This window comes from Camelus ferus, chromosome 1, assembly GCF_009834535.1.
Source record: "Camelus ferus isolate YT-003-E chromosome 1, BCGSAC_Cfer_1.0, whole genome shotgun sequence".
In the NCBI taxonomy this organism is placed as follows: domain Eukaryota; kingdom Metazoa; phylum Chordata; class Mammalia; order Artiodactyla; family Camelidae; genus Camelus; species Camelus ferus.
Genome location: NC_045696.1, coordinates 78,538,366 through 78,559,676, shown reverse-complemented (window position 1 = coordinate 78,559,676; position 21,311 = coordinate 78,538,366). Strand labels below are relative to the sequence as shown.

Below are 21,311 nucleotides of genomic sequence, written 5' to 3'. Positions count from 1 at the left end.
TCCATGCATATTAGCAAGAGGATTTGTCAGGCATTGGCGCTTCAGAATGCTTTCCATCTATCATGCAATAGTTCTTCAGTTCCTTCTAAAAATAGCTCCTCCCCGTTGTTGTTCTCTTCATTATTAGATGTAGCCTGTAGTAAGATGTTTCAGTTCTAAAATTAAGACAATCATTATTTGGTAATTGGGTATACTCCTATGTGAGGGTGTATACCATTTAAATCTCTCAGCATCAGTTTATTGATTTTTTTTTTGGTCAAAATTAGAAGCACCATCAATAATCTCAGTACAGCATAATACTGTGCATGGTGCAAAGTATTTATTCATTGAGTTGACTCTTACAATGTCAAGGGGAAAGTGCAGTTAATAGGATAAGTACCTTCAGCGATATCAGAGATTTAACAAGTAGGCTCATGATATATATGTCTTAATCATGGGTGGTTTTTTTGTATTTTATAGTGTATAGATGTGATAAGTCATTTTATATCTTAACAGTCTATATTTTATCGTGGTAAAAACAAATATAAAAAACATATATTAAATTTCAGTTATTTTATATATTCTACTTATTCTGGCATGCTTACTTGGTGTTAGACTCAAAAAGAAGCCCAATTGTCCACTTAAATTAAAAGTTCAAAGTAAATGGAAATTTAACTAGAGGTAAGAATGCAAAAATTGAATCTATTATAACCACACTATTTTCTCTAGGTTTAGTAATTTTATTTCAAAATTGTATATAATAAAAATGTCAGGAAAAGTTAAGAAGGGAAAAAAAACTGAAAAATGTGGAGAAGTACCAGATATTCTACAAACCTTAGTTCCCTAATACAATTATGATTTATATGTATTGATAAATAGATGGATAGAGCTTCTGATATAGATAGGTAGATACAGATTGTATGTGTGTGTTTGTGTGTAATTAAATATATTTCTTTTTAACATTTTTGAGCCATTTACTATTTTCTGAACTTTGGCTTGGTAGTATAAAAGAAAAGAAAAAGAAGACTGTAAGAAACTTTTACAAAAGAAAATGTTCGTTCAACTTGACAAATTTTAATCTTGCTTTAACACTAGAAACTAATATTCATCACACTGTGCATGCAATTTAAAGTGAAAATGAGAATCCATTTTTTTCAGAGCTATAGAGTGTTCAAAGCCTGCATTGTTTAAAATAGCTTCGTTTTTTTAAGATTGTATTAGGGAGAGTTTTCAAAGAAACATTGATACTCATTTCAATTTTTAATTTAATTTTTATTAGGTTTCAATGCATTACATTTAGGGAATACAGAGGCTTCAATTTTTTCTTTTTCTCTCAGATGCAGGTATTTATTAAAAGAGGTTTGCCATTTCTGCCAATAATTTTAATGTTAAAATCACACACCCTCTTCATACACAAAATTCTTTGTATAAATTAGATTCACATTTTTCTCTCTAATAATAAGATCTTGAAATTATAAATGGTCTTACTTATAAAGTTATAGAATCCACATTCTTTATGCTTTTAAAATTTGTGGACAGTCAGGTGAGGTAACTGATAAATACTACCTTTACCTATTAGACAGAAATTACAGATTAACTGTTTAAACACAACTGAATGGTTGTTCAAAAATTTTAAAAGAATAAGTAGCCATAAGCCATAATCCATAAGCCCTTGCAAACTATTAGTTTACAAATATCTAACTGCCATTCATAAGTGAAGCTCACATAATCACTGAAATTGTTTTTTGGGTGTTTGTTAACCTCATTATAAAACTGAATTTAAGTTTTTTAAGCTACTTTTAACTGCTTGCAGTCATACTGAATACAATTGAATTTCTTTGAAATATTTGGACTTTTCCCATTTTTTCAAACATCCTTACCTAGATTAATAAGTTTTTTCCTGTATTATTTAAGTAAAATAAGAAAATTAAGCAATGTTACTGCTTTTTATACTTTCTAAGACTACTATAGCAGTTCATTGAAGACAGGGTACCTTTCAAGATTGTGTTGTATAATTTGCAGATGGTACCTGGGCAGCCATATGTTGAGTAAATGTGTGGGTTTTTAAAATTCAGTGCACACTCTTGATCAAAATTCTTTGAAAACTATGAATGTGACTTTATTTTCTTATCTTTGTAAGGAGCCTGACACAAACCAACAAGGTCTATCATGTTTAACAGTGAGATATTAGGTGAATTTCCATTAAGTTAGAAAAAAAGACTAGAGGTTTTTTTGTCACCTGGCCATTGTGATAAAGTAAATCTTAGGGGAAGAAAAGTACTTTGCTCCTGGACTATTATTCTAAATTAAAATATGTTGTTTTTTTTCTTACTCTATAAATGGTTCCTGGAGACAGTGTTTTGTGGGACACAAAATTATTTTGGAGTTTGAATCCAGCACTGTAACTGTTTAACCTTATGTGAAGACAATTAACATGCTCTCTTCAGAATCATTTATCAATGGGTTACAACATCAACAACGGGAAAAATCTATGTCACCAAATTGTTATAAGAACACCCGAGGATAACACATGAAGACTTTAAGTGGCAGGGCAATGATAGATTTGATATGATTATTAACACAAATAATGAAAACCGTAAGCATAATATTTATTTTTTTGCTGATTATGAACTTATCTTATTTCCCCTTGTGAACTGCACATTCTGCTTGTCCATATTATTTAGTATTCCCTCTGAACATGCTGCATTTTCTGCCCCCTCTGCCTTGATATTTTTGTTAGTTTTTCCCTGTGCCTGGATTGCCCTTGTTCTGTTATCTCTGTTCATGAAGATAGTCCTCAGCTGGCAGGATCCATAAGAATACCAGGTATCCCATGAACTCCTTTCAGTTCCCCATTTCCACCTTCTTTTCTAGTTGGAGCAATCTTTTCCTCTTCTGCCTCTCATGGAGCTTCTCCCATTCTCCTTTTTAATTACTACATCTTTCAGCCTCTAAATCCCTTGCTTCTCCAGTATAGTCTGTTAGTCTGTTAATCAGCAGTATGGACATCACCAGGGAGCTTGTTAGAAACGCAGAATGACAGGCTACATCCCAGACCAAGAACCCTGGGGGATTGCAATGCATATTACAGCTTGGAAAGCACTGCCCTAATTAATTACAAACTCCGTGGAGGTAGGGGCATGGCGAAGGGACAGCTTCTCTGTCTTGCCTTAGTACCCTCCACAAGACTCTGCATCATCCAATGCTTTGCACATAATAGGTGTTCAGTAAATGACTGCTGAATTGAATTGAATTGAATTTTTATTATTTGGAATTCAGAAAAATCCAGTTTAGAAAAACTCAAATGTTAGGAAAGGAAGTTCTAAAGTCAGAGCGAGAAGAAGGCTTTTCATTATTGATGCTACTCACATCAACTAATCAATATTTCTTGGTCATCAACTGCTACTGTACTTTTTCATGCATAAAATATTAATATGGATCCTTGATCTTATATAAAAAGAAAGATCTTCAGTCTAACCCTCACCTTCAAAAAATTCAGTTAGATAACTGAATCAAAATGTGGTTGCTTTGTCATACTTGTAAGTATTTAATATATCCTATTAGAAGTCATGACAGAACTTTAAGGCACTGTACATCCAAAGATGACTGGTAAATATCAAGATGTGATTTTATTAAATTATTTAAACAGCTCAATTCATCATTCATCTTGATTGTCTATAAAATAGGGAATAATATAAGCAACAGTCTCTCATTTATAATTAAAGCAAGGTGATTTTATGCTGTAAAATATTTATTCCCCAGTGTATGACTTTTAAATCAGTTGTGATATTTTCCTTTTACATACTTAATTTACAGGATTTTCCTGACTAGAATTCCATCAAAAATTTAAAAGGGTTGTGAGTCCCACTAAGTTACCTATCTGTATTCACTAATTGCTATGGATTAAATTAAGCACATCTTTAATTGTAGGTAGTTTCTTTCCGTTGCCTAGGAAGTCACAAGTCTGCTTTTCTCACCATCAGCTGATATGTGCTTAGGGAATAGAAACTAATTTTAACATTAGCCCAAGCAAAATGTAATTAGGATGGCTAATCTGCTGAAAAATACCCCCAGCAAAAATCCCTTTTTTTAGGTAATGCCATTTTAATGGAAATGACATTTTTATGAAATGCAAGTGACAAAGATGTGAATGATGCCTGTGAGCCTTTTATTTAATTTTGTGTGTTCCCTAATTTATTAATAAAGGGAGGTTAGGAGCACTCCGCTCCTAACATTTTGGATATTAAATAGATTTTTTAAGTAGAATTCTTAACATAAACATTCAGTTTTACTTAAAATAATTTTTATAACAACAAACAGAGGCCCTAACTGATTCTCTGAAAGGATAATGTGTATGTGTGTGTTATGCATGTGTATGTATGTGTGTGTGTGTGTGTGTGTGTGTGTGTGTGTGTGTGTGTGTATGTATGGCATGACAACCATAAGTAGGAGGGCTTTAGGAATTATCTTTCTCATCACTGCCCTTTTTCATTAATGTGGATGATTGAAACTGACTTTGCTTGTGTGACATTCCCTTCATTTTCTTTTAAAAATAGATACTCTGAATTTAGGATTGGATATTAAGGGTAATTTTAGGGATTAATAATTCTCTTAGAAATAACAACTATGATTACTATCACAGTTTATGGGTTCCTAGTTTATGCTAGGAACTATACTAAGTGTTTCAAGCTTTTCTTATTTGATTCTATAACAATTTTGTGTGAATGATAATATTGCCCTCATTGCATAGGTTATGAAGACTCAAGCTCAGGAACTTTAAGAGACAACGAGTAAATGAATGGGTCAGTTGGGACTGGACTCCCTCTTAGCCTAAAGTCAATTTAATATTCCTTTTTTTTGGCAATGATATGTTGAGAAATACAAATTTTCACAAGATCTTGAGGGAGGGGGTGTGATACAGAAGTTATATATTTCATTCACCATTTCGGGGGGTCAGTTTTGGATAAATAGTTTCAGCAAAAACTCTAGGGGTTTTATCGTAATTTTTGATATGTAGCTGTCATGACTGTTTTGGTAATTAAAAAATCATTGAAGTATAGTTGATTTACAATGCTGTGTTCATTAATTTTTGGTGTACAGCACAGTGTTTCAGTTATACATATATATATATATTCCTTTTCATATTGTTTTTCATTGTAAGTTATTACAAGATATTGAACATAGCTTCCTGTGCTCAGCAGTAAGACATTGTTGTTTATCTATTTTATATAAGTAGCTAGTATCTGCAAATAGTATTCTTAACTAATAGGCTCTAAAGCCTCAGTAAAAGTACTTGTTCCTTAATGCTGTGCTAGAAGCCATAATGACAAAGTAACATGTACACCTGTCACCATTTTTCTCTTGAATTGTGTCTGAAATGAATTTTGGGCTTTAATTTTTGTGTCAGTACAGTATGGTTTAAATTTGAGATACCTGCTTTGAAACCCAGAATTATGTAAATGTTCAAAACCTTCTACGAAATATAGGAAACACAACTGTAGTTTTACCTATAGATTTGTGCTTAGGTGAGACCAGGTAATTGTCTAACTAAATGGTCCTCAGAAAGCAATGCTAATAACTTACCCAATTCTTTGCCAAAACTCAAGTTCTTTCTGAAATGATTTTTCTTCTAAATTTAACAGTTTCCTTATTTTGCTAACCCAGGCTGATTTTACCTTTTGACTTTAATTTGAATATGATAAAAGTTATAATATTCTGAATTTTGATATTATTACAACATATTTTGGAGATTAAATCATTGTGATTAAGACATTCAGCACTTTGGTTTCATAAAATAAGTGGAGAGTTAGTAATTACAAATTTAGGTGTGTGAATCCAAGTCCCACCACTTACCAAGTATATTTACTAGGGCAAGTGTTTCCAAGTAGTGTGATGCAAAGTAAAACTCATAGAAGGGTCACAGAGGGGCATCATAGGATATTTTAATTTTTCAAATAAAATGCAAAGATGCTTGACATCTGTCAGACATCTGCTGGATACTATGCAAACTACTAGCTCAAAGAGGTTCATTGTTTAAACATTAGATTGTACTGCATTCCTCTTGCTGATATCATATACTTACAAAGCTGGCTTTTAAAAGTTTGTGTATTAAAAGCAAGTACCGTATGAATACCAATGTGGAGTAGGAAATGAGAGTGGTGCTGCCCACTATGATTTCAGGGTTTAAGGAGTTGTGTGGCCCAACAGCAATTTAAATCCCATTAGTAGATAATTGTGGTTATTTAAGAATAAAATTTAAAAAATTACCTTCTTCTTTAAAGTTGTGTGTATTTTTTCCCCAAACAGCTACTGAGATTATTGGGATTATTAAGATATAAATACTTATTAAGTTGTTTAATCTACTTTCTATCTGTATAGATTTACCTATTCTAGATATGCCATCTGAGTGGGATCATGCAATATGTGGTCTTCTGTGACTGGCTTCTTTCACTTAGCATAATGTTTTCTAGATTCATCCATGTTGTAGCGTGTATCTCTATTTCATTATTTTTTATTCCTGAATAATATATTTTAACATTTTTTATTGAGTTATAATCATTTTACCATGTTGTGTCAAATTCCAGTGTAGAGCACAATTCTTCAGTTATATATGAACATATATATATTCATTGTCACATTTTTTTCTCTGTGAGCTACCATAAGATCTTGTATATATTTCCCTGTGCTATACTGTATAATCTTGTTTATTTGTTATACATTTTGAAATCCCAGTCTGTCCCTTCCCACCCCCTGCCCCCTTGGCAACCACAAGTTTGTATTCTATGTCTATGAGTCTGTATCTGTTTTGTATTTATGTTTTGTTTTTGTTTTTGTTTAGATTCCACATATGAGCCATCTCATGTTATTTTTCTTTCTCTTTCTGGCTTACTTCACTTAGAATGACTTACCATATGACCCAGGAGTCCTGCTCCTGGTCAAATATCCAGAAGGAACCCTACTTCAAAATGACACCTGCCCTTCAATGTTCATAGCAGCACTATTTACAATAGCCAAGACATGGAAACAGCCTAAATCTCCATCAACAGATGACTGGATAAAGAAGATGTGATATATTTATAAATTTAAATACTATTCAGCCATAAAAACCGCCAACATAACGCCATTTGCAGCAACATGGATGTTCCTGGAGAATGTCATTCTGAATAATATTTTGTTGTTGCGACATACATTTAATTTATCCACTCATCATTTGATGGACATTTGTGTTGCTTCCATTTTATTGCACAACAAAACAAAGAGCAACAAAGATCAGGAGGATGATGAAAAATGTTGCTGGCCAGGCCCCCCTATAGAGATATCATAGCCTTTGTCTGAGATTTGGAGGGAGAGGGGCCTTGCATTCTTGGCCTCATCCACTTGGAGTGTAGTTTCAATCACACTGAGCTGGGGAGAGGGTTAGGAGGAAGCAGGTTGTGGCTCAAGTGCAACAAACTCTTGCTGTTCGTACTGAGATTTAGTAGATTTTCTTGAACAAATATTTCCTTTTTTTTTTTGTACACTCTTAGGACGATTTATGTAAACCTTAAGTGCTTGGGGTTTTTTTATGTGTGTAATTTTTACCTGTTATGGTTGTCTCATTGAAGTGGGGGTCTGGTGAGCTCCTAATGTTGCCATTCTGGAAGTTGCTACTTTTGTCCTTTAGCTTCAGGCACCATGGAAAAATTATTGAGATACTAAGCATACCATGAACAGAGAAAATTTGAGAGTCTTTAAAGACAAGTTACTAAACCTATCCACATCTCAAAATTTACATCATTAAAATAGAGATAATGATATACACCTCAAACAATGGTTTTAGGATTAAATGAAATACAACTATGAGTGCTCCTTATGAGAACACATAAGAAACCAATAATAAATTTGACTATTTTTATTTATATCTCATATATGTTTGAGGATAATGTATATACTATATGTAAAAATGTTGTGTAAAATGCTGTAATTATTATTAGTTTTTAAATATTTTTCATACTTTGCTACATTTTGTTTCTTAATTCAATCTGATAATAGAGTTACTGATGTTGAGTGTCCTCTTTGTAGAGACAAAAGTGAACTCATTTTTTTGGTTAAATTCAATATGTAGATTGTAAGTAGAAAGCAGTAAAAGAATAAATGAAAATCAGTGCTTCTGCATCCCTTTAATTCTGTAATCAAAGTAGAAGCCTCAGTTCATGATATTTCTTGGGGATTAAAATCTAGGAGACAGTAATTGTCCAACATGCCCTTGACCATGAGGTCTTCACATCTGGTCATTACTCACTAGGATTTTCTTGGTCTTGATCATTACTGCCTAATTTGGGTCTATTTAGAACTGAATGCCAAAGCTCATGCAGCTCGAACATATGAAAGCTTGCTGTTTTTATGAATGGAGCACTTACTGCATTTCATTTTCTTACTTCATGTCAAACTTTCAAATGTTTTTACTTAGCTGAAGTGGATCCTGAGTCTTTCTTGAAAAAAAATTTTATCTATAAGCTTCAAAAATATTTTCTTAAATATTGTTTAGAGTATAAATTGTTCATATTTTCAAGCTTATTTCACTATGAAGAAATTTTCTAAGTCTTGTACTCAGAATCTTTGACCAAAAAGCTAATACAGCTTTTATTTTGTTTCTTCCTGGCAAAAATACAGATAAACAATACAATTGGGATTATGTTAGAAAGGTTGATGTGATACGATGTTTTTGAATTGCCTTTAAGCCCTGTAAAAATTACTATTACTATTCAGAATTGGGGGGTTAAAATTTAAAAGTAAGAAAGAGAATAAAGCTGACTATTGATAGTATGAGGAAGAGAGGTATAGGAGGCCAGGGAAACAGAGAATAAGGTAAAGAATGAAAGATAGAGAAAAATTCAAAAGTCAATATAGCATATATAATAATACTAATAATAACATTTGCATGGTTTAGACTGTTGTGTATATAGTTTGCCTGCCAAACTCCCTCTCCTGGTCAGAAATCATTTAGCTGAAGAAAGAGGAAGCCACACTCACTCAAACTAACTACAACAACAACAAAAAAAGAGGTTAATTATAAAAATCCTGGGGGATAGCATCAAATCCATTTGCCAGTAATATCATTGGGTTTCATGTGGAATGGAAAAATGTAGTTTCTTCTCTTTGTTTTGGGGGACATTTATTTTTTTTTCTCTTTGTTTCTTTCTTTGTACTTTTCTTCCATTCACTTCTATAAACTGGCTATCTCTGCAAGGCCCTCAGTCTCTGCTTCTTCATAATTTCAGTCCATATGTGGCTTTATCTTATCTAAATGCCAGCATGGACCCTGTTTTGCTGCATATTTCCCCATTTCTTCATCTTAGATCACTGACTCAGAATCAGTGACCTAATTTCAAGTTCCAGCTTAAGAGAATACAATTGGCTGAATGTATGTAAGCTGCTTTTGGTCTAGTTACTATGGCTGAGAGGATGAAATCTGTGTTATGTTGGGCTATTGATATGAGGCTCACAGGTTGAACTAGTTCCCTAAGAAAAGGAAAGACATATTTACATATCTGTTATGTGCTGTCTAGTAAACAAATTCCTTGGGGGAAGAGATCATGTCCTATTCATTTCTTTCCCCAGCACCTGGCACAGTTTTAAAATCAATATTGAACAAAATAATCTTTTTCACGTCAAGGGAAATTTGCATTTCTGCCTCCAGGGGGTAGTGCAGTTGACACAAATGAAGAAAATATTCCAGTTGCTACTTTTTTGATGGGCATCATCAAGGTAACTTTTGCCTTGGAACAATGGTTAACCTTTTTTTGGAAAGTGGACTTCACTGAGCAAACTTTGACATTTTCCATACCTGGGAATGGAGCAGCAATGACAGTAGCACCCTTCCGTTGCTGTAGACCAGTTGTTCCCAAACTACTTCCAGTAGTGCATTTATGCTAAAATTTTAGACAGAATACAAATATATAAAATATATAAAAATAGAATGCATGGTTGAAGCAAGTATAAAAGGTCAAGTTTTGCCTATGAACCTTCTTTGCTCTGCTCATCCTCCAGTAGGCCCTCTCACCCCAAAACCTAGAGGAGCCTCTATAGAATCCAAGGGCTCCAGATAACATGATTTTTAAACCACTGCTTTTAGGTTAGGAGCAATGAAATTTTATTCTAATTTGCTCAATGTTTGAATACATTTATACTTTTAAGTATATAACAATATGATGCAAAAGATTTTGTAAAGACATAGAAAAGGGTTTTAATGTATAGTTTTCCCATTGCTGCAAGTTTCTTAGGTGTGAAATTCAAAGATAGAAATTCATTTACTTAATAAACTTACTGAGCATTATTCGTACATTCTATGCTTAGCAATAAAATATGAACAAAACAAGACCTCTGTTATCATGTGTCCAGAATCTACACTAAAACTGTATGAAATGAGAACATATTTATTTCATTACACTTAATGCAATACAGATACCTTACTTAGAACCATCAGTGGAAAGGAACTAGCAAATATATCAATACTCAGAATACATTCAGGGGTTTATATTCTACTCTCACCTTCCTCCCAAACCGTGGACTTAAGACCATCATTGGTATAACCATTGGCTCTTTTTGTTACTGTTTGGTGCTTTAGATTTCTCTCCTATTCTCTAATATGAATCAAAATATTGATTTCCCAACAAAAAATAGCAAAATGTCTGAAAAGTTTACAATTTACATCACTAGGTTAATGTAATAGTGTTGTACTGAAATGAAAAAATAATAAATATTTCTGCTTATATTGAAAGTATTATAAAATTTTTTGGTTGTGAGAATGCAATGTTGGAGTAGCAAAATATTTTTTATAATCAAATGTGTTTATCTAAGCCTAATGTATCTTCATAGAACTGTAGACATTAGAACTAAAAGGGAACTTAGAATTCATTGTCGGCATTATGATTGCCTACAAAGTGTCCATTCATCATTTCTTAATTTGCAGTAGAATTCCCATTTTATTCAGGGTAGAAATATGCCCAACTTCAGCTAATGGAAGTAACAGACCTCTAAGGGGCATTTAGAAATGTTTGAGCATGTTTTAGAGTGTCAGAAGGACTAAAAGATAATACTGACATTCAGTGTCCTTGGTCTGTAGATGCTAAATGTCCTGGAATATACAGAACTGTCATCCATAACAATTATTTTTTCAGCTTAAAGTATTCCTAGGATCCCCAATAAGAAATGCTGGTTTAACTCAGTTCTCCTAATCATGTTGCCCTCTTTGTCTACGTTCTTTTTAATTAGTAAGAATGTGTGACCCATTTCTGGGAAGGGAGATGGAAGAGGGAGTATCCTAGATGGTGACTGTGTTGGGATGCTTCAGGAAAATATATAACATTTCTTTCTGGTATAAAATAGATATGATTCATTATTTACTAAGGCATATGTAATACATAGGACTATGGTTGGCAACAGGGAAGACCAAAAGCCTTGGGCAAGATTTGGAAGTGTAGACATATGGTAGCATCTAGTTGTCTTTTGATAAGCATAACTAACTTTTCTTGTCATGTGAGGGCTCGACTTCCTGTTATGTGGGGGAAAAAATAAACTCCTTGGTTGTTTAAGCCATTATTAGTTGGAATTTTGATACCTTCAGTTGTTAATGCTCTGGATTGATATGGCTATTGCCTAGTAAGCACATTGACTTTTACCCACTTTTAATTCCTTTATTTTCTCTTTGGAAAAACTAGGGGTCAGGCAAGTATAGTTACTTGAGAAAAGTCACCTCATTATTTAATGGCAAGGTTGAAGTACAAATACATTTTTCTCCATTACTAATCTGGCATTATCAAACTATGATGTGTGGGATTTTTCCTCTCTCTTCCTTGAAAAAGAATTGTGTATTTAATAATTGATTGCATTTGAAATCTAGACATACCTGATGAAAAATAATAAACATACCATGACATTAAAAAACAATATTCTGAATGTGCTTTAAAATGTAACCATTCTACATGGTTTATCACCTGATTTATGAGGGTAATAAAAATAGCCTTTCTTCCAAGTCTTGCTAAATTTTCCTTCAATTGGTGGTATAGAATTCAGAGCAGCGGGTTTTAAGCAGAAAAAAGACAAGGCAAGTTTTCTAATCAGGTAGATTCTTATAAATGAAAAATTATAAAATATCTTCATGTAAAAATGTCGATCATTTGTCAATTGTTCACCAAATGCATAAACAAAAATTTTAAATATTTTGCATAATTTTGACTTTGCAATAAAAAATGCACGTAGAAACAGAAAGCTCCTAGATGCTAGCAAATCCATTATTTTACTATACACTTTAAATTTCATTGTTACAGAGAAGTCATTTTATCTTGAGGGAAGCCAAGAGGACAGAGAAAAGTAGGAACATGATATTTTCTTAGAAAGATGATTAGCAAGCACTTATTTAGAGATTTCATATTTTGATACAGAGATTTCAGCCTTGTGTACAACACAAAAGTACAATCACATTTCCTGTGCCTGGAATTATATTTAAAAATATATTATGTTCACAGAAGTGTAATAACCATTAAAAGACCTAATGGAAATTAATTTGAAAGCTTCCAATAAGTTGCATTAGCTCAAATTCTTGAAAGGTTGAAGCATGTTTCTTTTTCATACCCAGTAAATAGACTTAATAACAGCAAGATATAAGACTAAGTTGAAACTGATGAGGTAATGACGTATTATATGATTGGTGCCTAAAGGAAATAATACAATTTTAGAGCTGCAGGAGGTATTAAGGGTTATCTAGTTCAGTATTTATCATATTTAAATAGTTTCAAGGATTCTTTTACATAGAAACTAAGTATCATGGACTCCTGTATTTTACTTAACATTTTTCTTATTAAACATAAATATATATAAATTTGAAACTACATATACACTTCCTAAGTTTCTCTCTTTTATATAATCATAATGCAAACAGTCAGAAATCCCAATAAATATAAAACAAAAAACATTAAAATTAAATTATTTCATTTAATGTAGATTGTTATTTTCTTGAAATCATTAATATTGAATTTAGTACTAGAAAAATAGTCCTAGTAAGATTCTTTATTTAATTCATTTCTACATTCTTTATCTCAAACAGCTTTGTTTATAATCATATATTGGTAGTAATTTCTACCATAAGTAAAGTCTATCATAAATTTTATATGATACTATTTTTACCCTCATTCTTGAAAGAAATTTTACCAGCTTTATGAATCTAGATGGATAATAATTTCCTCCCGAGATTTGGAAGATATTCTACTGTCTTCTGGCTTTTATAGCTACCATTGATAAGTCTGCAATCTGTCAGATTACTAGAGATCTGTCTTTTCTCCTTGATATTTTGAAAATATTCTTCTTGTTTTTGAGATGCTTTAGTTTCCTTTGTATCTCTAAACTTTTACTTATTTTTCATCCTGTTTATAATCCATTATGCTTCCTGTTTATATAAATTTATTATTTTTATCTGTTATAGAAAATTCCAAGTTGAATAGCTCTTTCATATTGCCTTTCCTTCATTCTCTTCCCCTTGTCCCCATTTAGATGAATACTAGCCTTTACATTTGACCCTGAAAATATTTTAAACTCCTTAAATTCTTCATTATCTTTACTCTCTTTGATGCAATATGAGTAATTTCTTTAGCTGTATCATCCATTTCTTATACTCCATATTCAGTTGAGTGTAAGCAGACATTTAGCCATACATTTCTAATTAAAACAATTATATTTTATTTCTAAGGTATAATTTGACTTATTTCAACACTTCCTGGTAATTTTTGATAATAAAATGTTGCTATTTCTTTTTTATGATGCCATAAGATATTTCTGTCAAAATATCACACATAGTCATTCTATTGTGTCTAGCTATAAATTCTAATTTATAATTTTCTTTTGGTTATAAATCTTTTTTCTGTTGTTTCCGCCAAATAACACTCATGAGGTCTTGGTTTTGGTGTGTTTATAAGCTTTATTTGTGAACTCATATATGACTGATTTTGATCTGTGGAAAATGTGAGGCCCTAGTGAAGATGCCTTTCTGTGGAAAGGGATTGTATTTACTTTTGCTGAGAATTTGGGGGAATTATTGATTTGGGGAAAACTTAGTCCCCCTTTACAGTCCCAAGCAGAATCTGGGAGTGTCAATTTAATTATTTCCGTTGCATAGACATTGCTGGGAATGTCCGTTTCAATGTTCCTACTATGCTTTAGATTACTTACTGTATTTATTTACTTAGTTGTTGATTCGTTTTGCTATTTGAAGGTTTCTCCTACTTCTTCTGAAACCATCAATGTGACAAAAATTACATTTGGTGAGAGATCTAATTTTTCTGTGTGGAAATGTCCCATGATTCTCTAGTCCACTAAACAGCTCAAAGTGACAGTTTCCTAGGTTATAGTATTCTGGCTACAAATTTTCTATTTTAGCAAATAATGACAAGATTGTAGAAGTAAATTAGTAAAGACTTCAAGTTTTAAAAATAACATCACTTTCAAAATAACTTGACTAAAATTCAATTTATTCAACTTTGTATTCTACTTGAAACTTGTTGACATCTAGTCATTGTAACTGTAGATTCAATCTAATTAAATGGCCAAAACTATCATCAAAATAGGCTTCCAAAGCTAACCACTTAAAATCAGTTTATTGGTCTCCATGAGACAACCATTTCAAAGTAAATACCTATTGGCAATAGGCTTGGTCCAATACTGAAAACATGCTATATACATGACCTTTTATCTATAAAAAAAAATTTATGCATTACCTACCTATGTTCCAAGCATGTTCTGGGTTACAGAGATTAACAAAACAGAGTTCATGGCCATTGTACTTACATTCAAGTGATGAAAGAGTTGATAGCCAGTAAATAAGTACAAGGACAAATCAGAAATTCATACAATAAAGCAAATAAAGCAGGGTGGTGTGATAACGAGTGACTAAGAAGGGTTAGTTGACTATTTGGAATGTATTCTGGTGATGGCTTACCTGAGGAGGTAGGAGTTGAAATCATGAGCTGAGGAAAGTTTAACAAATGCTTCAGCAAGTGCAGTGCTCTAAGACAGAATGGAGTTTGTCATGTTCTCAATGGAGAAGAACAAAAAGAATGCCAGTATGATTGTAGCATAGTGATCTACTCTTAAGAGTGTTATAACATTAAAAAGGTAAATAAGAAATATTTCAAACCATGGGAAAGTGTTTGGATTATATTTTAAATGCACTGAGAAGTTAGTTTCAACTTGTTGAATGATTATATAACTATATGTTTATAATTCATAATTATAAATATATATTAAATTTCAATAAATTTATAACTATAATAATTATATAATTTAATATTATATAACATTGTATAAAATTATAATCATTTTCAAGAATATTTTAATAAATATTAAATTATACCCTACATGTACTTAAGAAGAACCACTAAAACTTGTTGAACAGATGCCAGAAAAGGGAAGGGAGGCTGTACACTAGTCAGACACCTGAAATGATATCTCTTTATTGTTATCTTCATCAGGTTACATATATGGATATTTTATTCCAAGAATTCTTTAGCCTTTTTTTTTCAAACAGCTTTATTGTTGTAAAATTGACATACAATGAATTACAGTATTTAAGATGTAGAATTTGAATTTTTTTGACATATCTTTACACCTGTGGATCCATCATTACAATGGAGATAGTAAGACATCCATTACCTGCAGAAGTTTCCTCATAACCATTTTCAATCCCTCATCTCACTCCCCTCCCCAATCCCAGGCAACTACTGATCTGCTTACTGTCATTACTGATTAATTACACCACTATATAGATTAGAACTTCATTTAAATTGAATCACTCAGTACAAACACTTTAGTCTGATTACTTTTACTTAGAATAATTATTTTCAGAATAGTTATATTCATGTTGTAGTAATTACCAATGGATTGTTTCTTTTCATTGCTGAGAAATGTTCCATTATATGGGTATACCAGACTTGTTTATCCACTCACCTGCTGATAGACATTTGAATTGTTTTCAGATTTTGGCTATTATAAATAAAGGTACTTTGAACATTTGTGTACAGATCTTTGTGTGATCATGATGCGTTCATTTCTTTCAGGTAAATACTTAGATGTTGAAAGGCTGGACCATAACTTTGTAAAAAACTGCCCAATTGTTTTCCAAAGTAGTTGTACCATTTTTCATTCCCAGTAATAGTGTATGAGAATTCTAGTTTCCCCACATTCCCAACGTTTAGTATGTTTAGTCATTTTAATTCTGGTCAGTCTAATAGCTATGCATTGGTACCTCTTTGTCATTTTAATTTTTATTTCTCTCTTGACTATGAATATCTAAGCTCTAGAGATATAAAGGGGCATAAGATTCTGTACCTGCTCAATCAGCAGATACAAAATTTGTCAACTAAAATCCAGTGCAGTTATAGTGTATTCCTCTTTCTTAGTACTTTGCAGTTTATGATTCACTTATGTGGATGGTTTCCATAAGGTTAAGAGATCAACATGAAATGAAGTTACCTCAGATTCTTCTTAAGTTTTCGAAGAGCTCACACTACCCTTGGGGAAGCAGACAGAGGAAAAAAAATCATGGTAGCAGAAAGTAAATTTCAAATAATAAGTACTAAAAATAAATGATCCTGTAAATATTCAGAAAGGGTTTCCTAGTGGAGGGTGGACTTTTAAAGTTTAGTAATTGATAAGAAAATGTCAGTAAGTGAACAACATAAAGAGATGAGATTAGTGAAGTGAGAAGCAGCAATATTAAGTTTTTAAAGAGCAAAGAATACACTGGGCCAGTTGGGCTGACTAGTTTCCTGGAAGTCATGAGAGTTCAGGATTCAGTGTTATCCTGACCACAGGTGTTTGATAATAAGTGATCATTTTCTCATTTTAGATCATGAATGCCTGTGAAAGACTTATTAATGAAGTTTGTAATTAGAGTATTTAATATTCCTGGAAATCATCATCACCTGTAAAGGCAGGGCCTGGAAATTTTGGGGTAGTTTAATAGGATTTTTAGTTACACAAGGTCATCTTGTAGGTTTTATAACCTCAGTTAAGGTATGGTGCTCAGCATGAAAAGTAAAGAAGACAAAGGACTGAATAACCAAGTTACTTCCCCTCTCTGAATATCCCACTATAAATTGTTTTTATTTTTAACCTTATAGAACATCTTTAAAATTAAAGACATTTTTAACTTTATAGACATCTTATACTCCACTCCGCTCTGGGAGTTTTACTTTTTCTTTTGCTGTATCTTGGAACAGCTAAAACAATATTCTGAAATCCTGGGGAAGTGTGCTTTCTGGCCTCCTGTGGCAGGAGAGTTTTTTAAAGTCTGCGCATTCTCTATGCTGGCTTCAACACTAAGTGGTTTAAATTAGAAACTCTCTGGAAAAGAAGAGTCCACTTTATTTATCTGTCAGTTGAGAAAGAGGACATGTACTATGAGGTACCATAATACTTATTCTAATGGAATGAACTCGGAGATGTGGGAGCTTCAGGCTGAAGGTCATTCACTCATTAATACCTAGCTTTGTTTTCTCACTTTTCCCCTTTTTTGTGTTTGTGATATGGTAAAGTGTTCTAGTGCTATTCACTGACTACAAAAGTGAGACCTTGGAAGAACTAACTACAGAAATAAATATTGCCTTTTAGGGACTCCTATTTTCTGTAATTTCAAATGTAAGCTTGAAAAAATATTATAGTCAGAGAGTATTCTACAGTGTATTAACGTGACAAGGGGAATATTCACTTGAAGTGAAAGAAGAATGCTTATTAGAAGTGATGTATTTTTAATCTTTTTATTAGTATTGATATATTTTGAATTATTAATTATAAATTCATACAAATAGATTTGTTTATAATGCCAAAAACAACCATGCAGGAAGATAAATGAGACAAAGTTAGAGACACACACACACACACAAACACACACACACACATACACATATACACACATACACATTGTGATGAAAAGCAGATCAAAACTTGCAGAATATAGGTGAAAAATCATCAATTCATGCCCTATAGGTAATTATCAGACTCACTCATTTCATAGTAGTTGTCTTCTGAAGAGCATAAGTTGTTCTGTGACATTTCTGAATCTTTATATATGCTATAGACTGGATGTTGTGTCCCTCTAGATTCATGTGTTACTGCCAAATTCCTAATATAATGGTATTTGGAGTTGGGGCCTTTGGGAGGTAATTGAATCATGGAGACAGAGCCCTCATGAGTGAAATTAGTGCCTTGTAAAAGAAGTGAGAACTCACTTACTTTGTTGCCAAGCGATTAGGTTTTTGCCTTGTTGCAGAAAGAATTCAGAGACAAGACAGGGAGGTTAAGAAAGTCAAGTGAGGATTTATTAAGGGATAGATAGTACCCTCTCAAGTGGAGAGCTAATTCAGCTTGAAAGGCCATTCTTTCTTATACTTCACACATGCGACATGACTTTCCCAGTGAATTTTTGCAGATAACTATTGGCCTGCAGATCTAACTGTTTAAGTTCCAAGATTCCTAATTTGGTTTTCCTTCCATTAAAATGCTCTTCTTCCTGTCTCCTACTTAACCCCCACTTCTACTTTTCAGTTTCCTACTTGTTCAGCAAATAAATTCATTACAGTGTAAAATTTAGCCAAAGGAAGTGCTTATTATTTGAGAATAATTAGTATTAGTAAAAGACCAGTTAATGAAAGCACATATAAAATAACAATAAAAATGTTGTCATAAACCCTCACATTTATGGTCAATTGATTTTTGACAAGGATGCTAAAAAAGTAGGAAAAGAATAGTCTTTTCAGCAAATTGTGCTGGTAAAACTGGATATCCGCATGCAGAAGAATGAAGTTTGATCCTTATCTCATATCATGTTGAAAAATTAACTCAGAATGGATTACAGGCCTAAACTTAAGAGTTAAAACTATTAGAAGAAAACATGAGTAGCTTTTTATGACTCAGTAATTTCTTAGATATGACACCAAAAGCACAGACAATGAAAGAAAGAGTAGGTAAATTGTACTATATCAAAATTAAAAATTTTGTCCTATAAAGGACCCTATCATGAAAGTGAGAAGACAGTCTGCTGGATGGGAAAAAATGTTTACAAATCATATATCTGATAAGGGAATAGCAAATCATATATCTGATAAGAGAATATGAATATATGTATTTGTAATATAAATGTATAACGCAGACACAAATATATATGGGATGGGATGTTGGCTGTATTCTGTAATATAGTTAGCTGATCATTTTAATACAATTAGCTGTATTCCAGTCCATCACTCTTTTTCACTATCAATATAGAAATTCTCCAGCTTTAATCCTTCTAAGAATTTAAAATTGATCATTACATAAGGAGCTATAGGCAATTTATGAACAAAATCCATTTGAAAAGATATAGATAAATCAAAGAGTACAAGTAGTTTTTATGGTCGTACTCATTTTATTTACTGTCTCTTCTACCCATCCCTCATCCCTCCCCTTTTCTGTCTGTGGGAAGCTATGGATATAATGAATAAAAGAAACAAAACAGAAATTTGTCTCATTTAGCAAAGTAAAGGCATTTTCCATTGGGAAACTCCCCTATGCCAAGCAGAATATTATTTAAGCTATTGCCACCCACACAACTTACTACTTGTCAATATGTTTGTTTCTTTGAAGTTTATATACTTGATCCATTGGAGAACTAAAACAATAATGAGTAATATATCACCTATTTCATATTTTAAATCAAAATTTCAAGCAAGATGTGCTAAATTTAAACCTGTAAGTCTATTCTGAGAAATGGCATTCTTCTGAGCTACCTCTTCTTCCAACCTTAGCAACAATCTCTTAATGGTCAATATGTTTATAACATGTAACTGTAAATGAATGCCATTTTGTAAAATGGTAAAACTTCCACATATACATTTTATGAGTCAAATGTTGAAAAGATATTTTCTTTTTTCTTTTTAACTTTAATATTTTTATTGAAGTATAGTTGATTTACAGTGTTGTGTTACCTTCTTGTTTATCTATTTTGTATATAGTAGTTTGTGTCTGCTAATCCCAAACTCCCAGTTATCCCTCCCACCCCCCATTCTCCTTTGGTAACCCTAAGTTTGTTTTCTATGTCTATGAGTCTGTTTCTGTTTTGTAAATAAGTTCATTTGTTTCATTTTTTAGATTCCACATATAAGTGATATTATATAATACCTGACTTTGTCTGACTTACTTCATTTAGTATAATTTCTAGGTCCATCCATGTTGCTGCAAATGGTATTATTTTATTCTTTTCTATGGCTGAGTAGTATTCCATTGGATATAGATATAGATAGATAGACAGACAGACAGACAGACACACCACATCTTTATCCAATCACCTGTGATGAACATTTAGATTGCTTCCATGTCTTGGCTACTGTAGATAGTGCTGCTGTAAATATTGGGATGCATGTATGTTTTCGAATTAGAGTTTTCTCTGGATTTATGCCCAGGAATGGAATTGCTGGATCATAGGCAATGCTGTTTTTAGTTTGTTAAGGAATGAAAAGATGTTTTCTGTTTGTAGATTTGTTCTTCAAATATGCCTCTGTTGCTCAAGAGAAACAGAGTTTGACTTACCACATATATGAATCCTTTTTTTTAAATAACCTTTTCAGTTTGCCTGAATTAATAGCATTGTATGTAGTTTTATTGTGCTTAGGACTATGAGTTTAAAGGATTCAAAATTTGAACTTTAAAGGAGGCATCTTAGAAATACTGAAGTGGAAAAGGAATTTCCCATGTTTAATATTTCAAATCTAACAGGGTTTGGTTTGTTTTGTTTAGGAATAACTTTATATTATTTAAAAAGGAAGTACATTATTTGAATACAATCTTTTTGGATAATTTTTTTATTATAGTAAGAAAGACCTATCTATTTCTTAATCTGAACTTCTTAACCCCAGATGTTCTCCAAACAAAATTCAGACATTTGCAAAAGGTTATTTGTGATTGACATATGAAATTTATTTATTCATTTATTTAAATTCAGCCTCATTTGCCACAAGATTTGTGATGCCTTAGACAGAGCATCAAGAACAGGAATATTAGCCACAGAGAAAAAAAATATGACAGTAAATATATATATGTTCATGTATAACTGAAAAATGTGCTCTACACTGGAATTTGACACAACATTATAAAATGATTATAAATCAATAAAAAATGTTAAAAAAAAAGAACAGGAATGTTAGCAAAGTGAAAAATAAGATAAAAGAAAAATACAAACTTGCTATTGCAATGTCATACATATTCATTAGAATTGATAGTTGAAGTGTCTGTAAACTTTCTGGCAGTCAAAGTGAGGAAGGAGTCCTGATCTG

The 21,311-nt window shown here is 32.3% G+C and overlaps 1 protein-coding gene across 6 annotated transcripts in view; it reads left to right on the top strand.

Moving 5' to 3' along the window:
- Positions 1–21,311, top strand: part of NAALADL2 (N-acetylated alpha-linked acidic dipeptidase like 2) — a 1,180,690-nt gene that overhangs the window by 196,020 nt on the left and 963,359 nt on the right. The window lies entirely within an intron of this gene.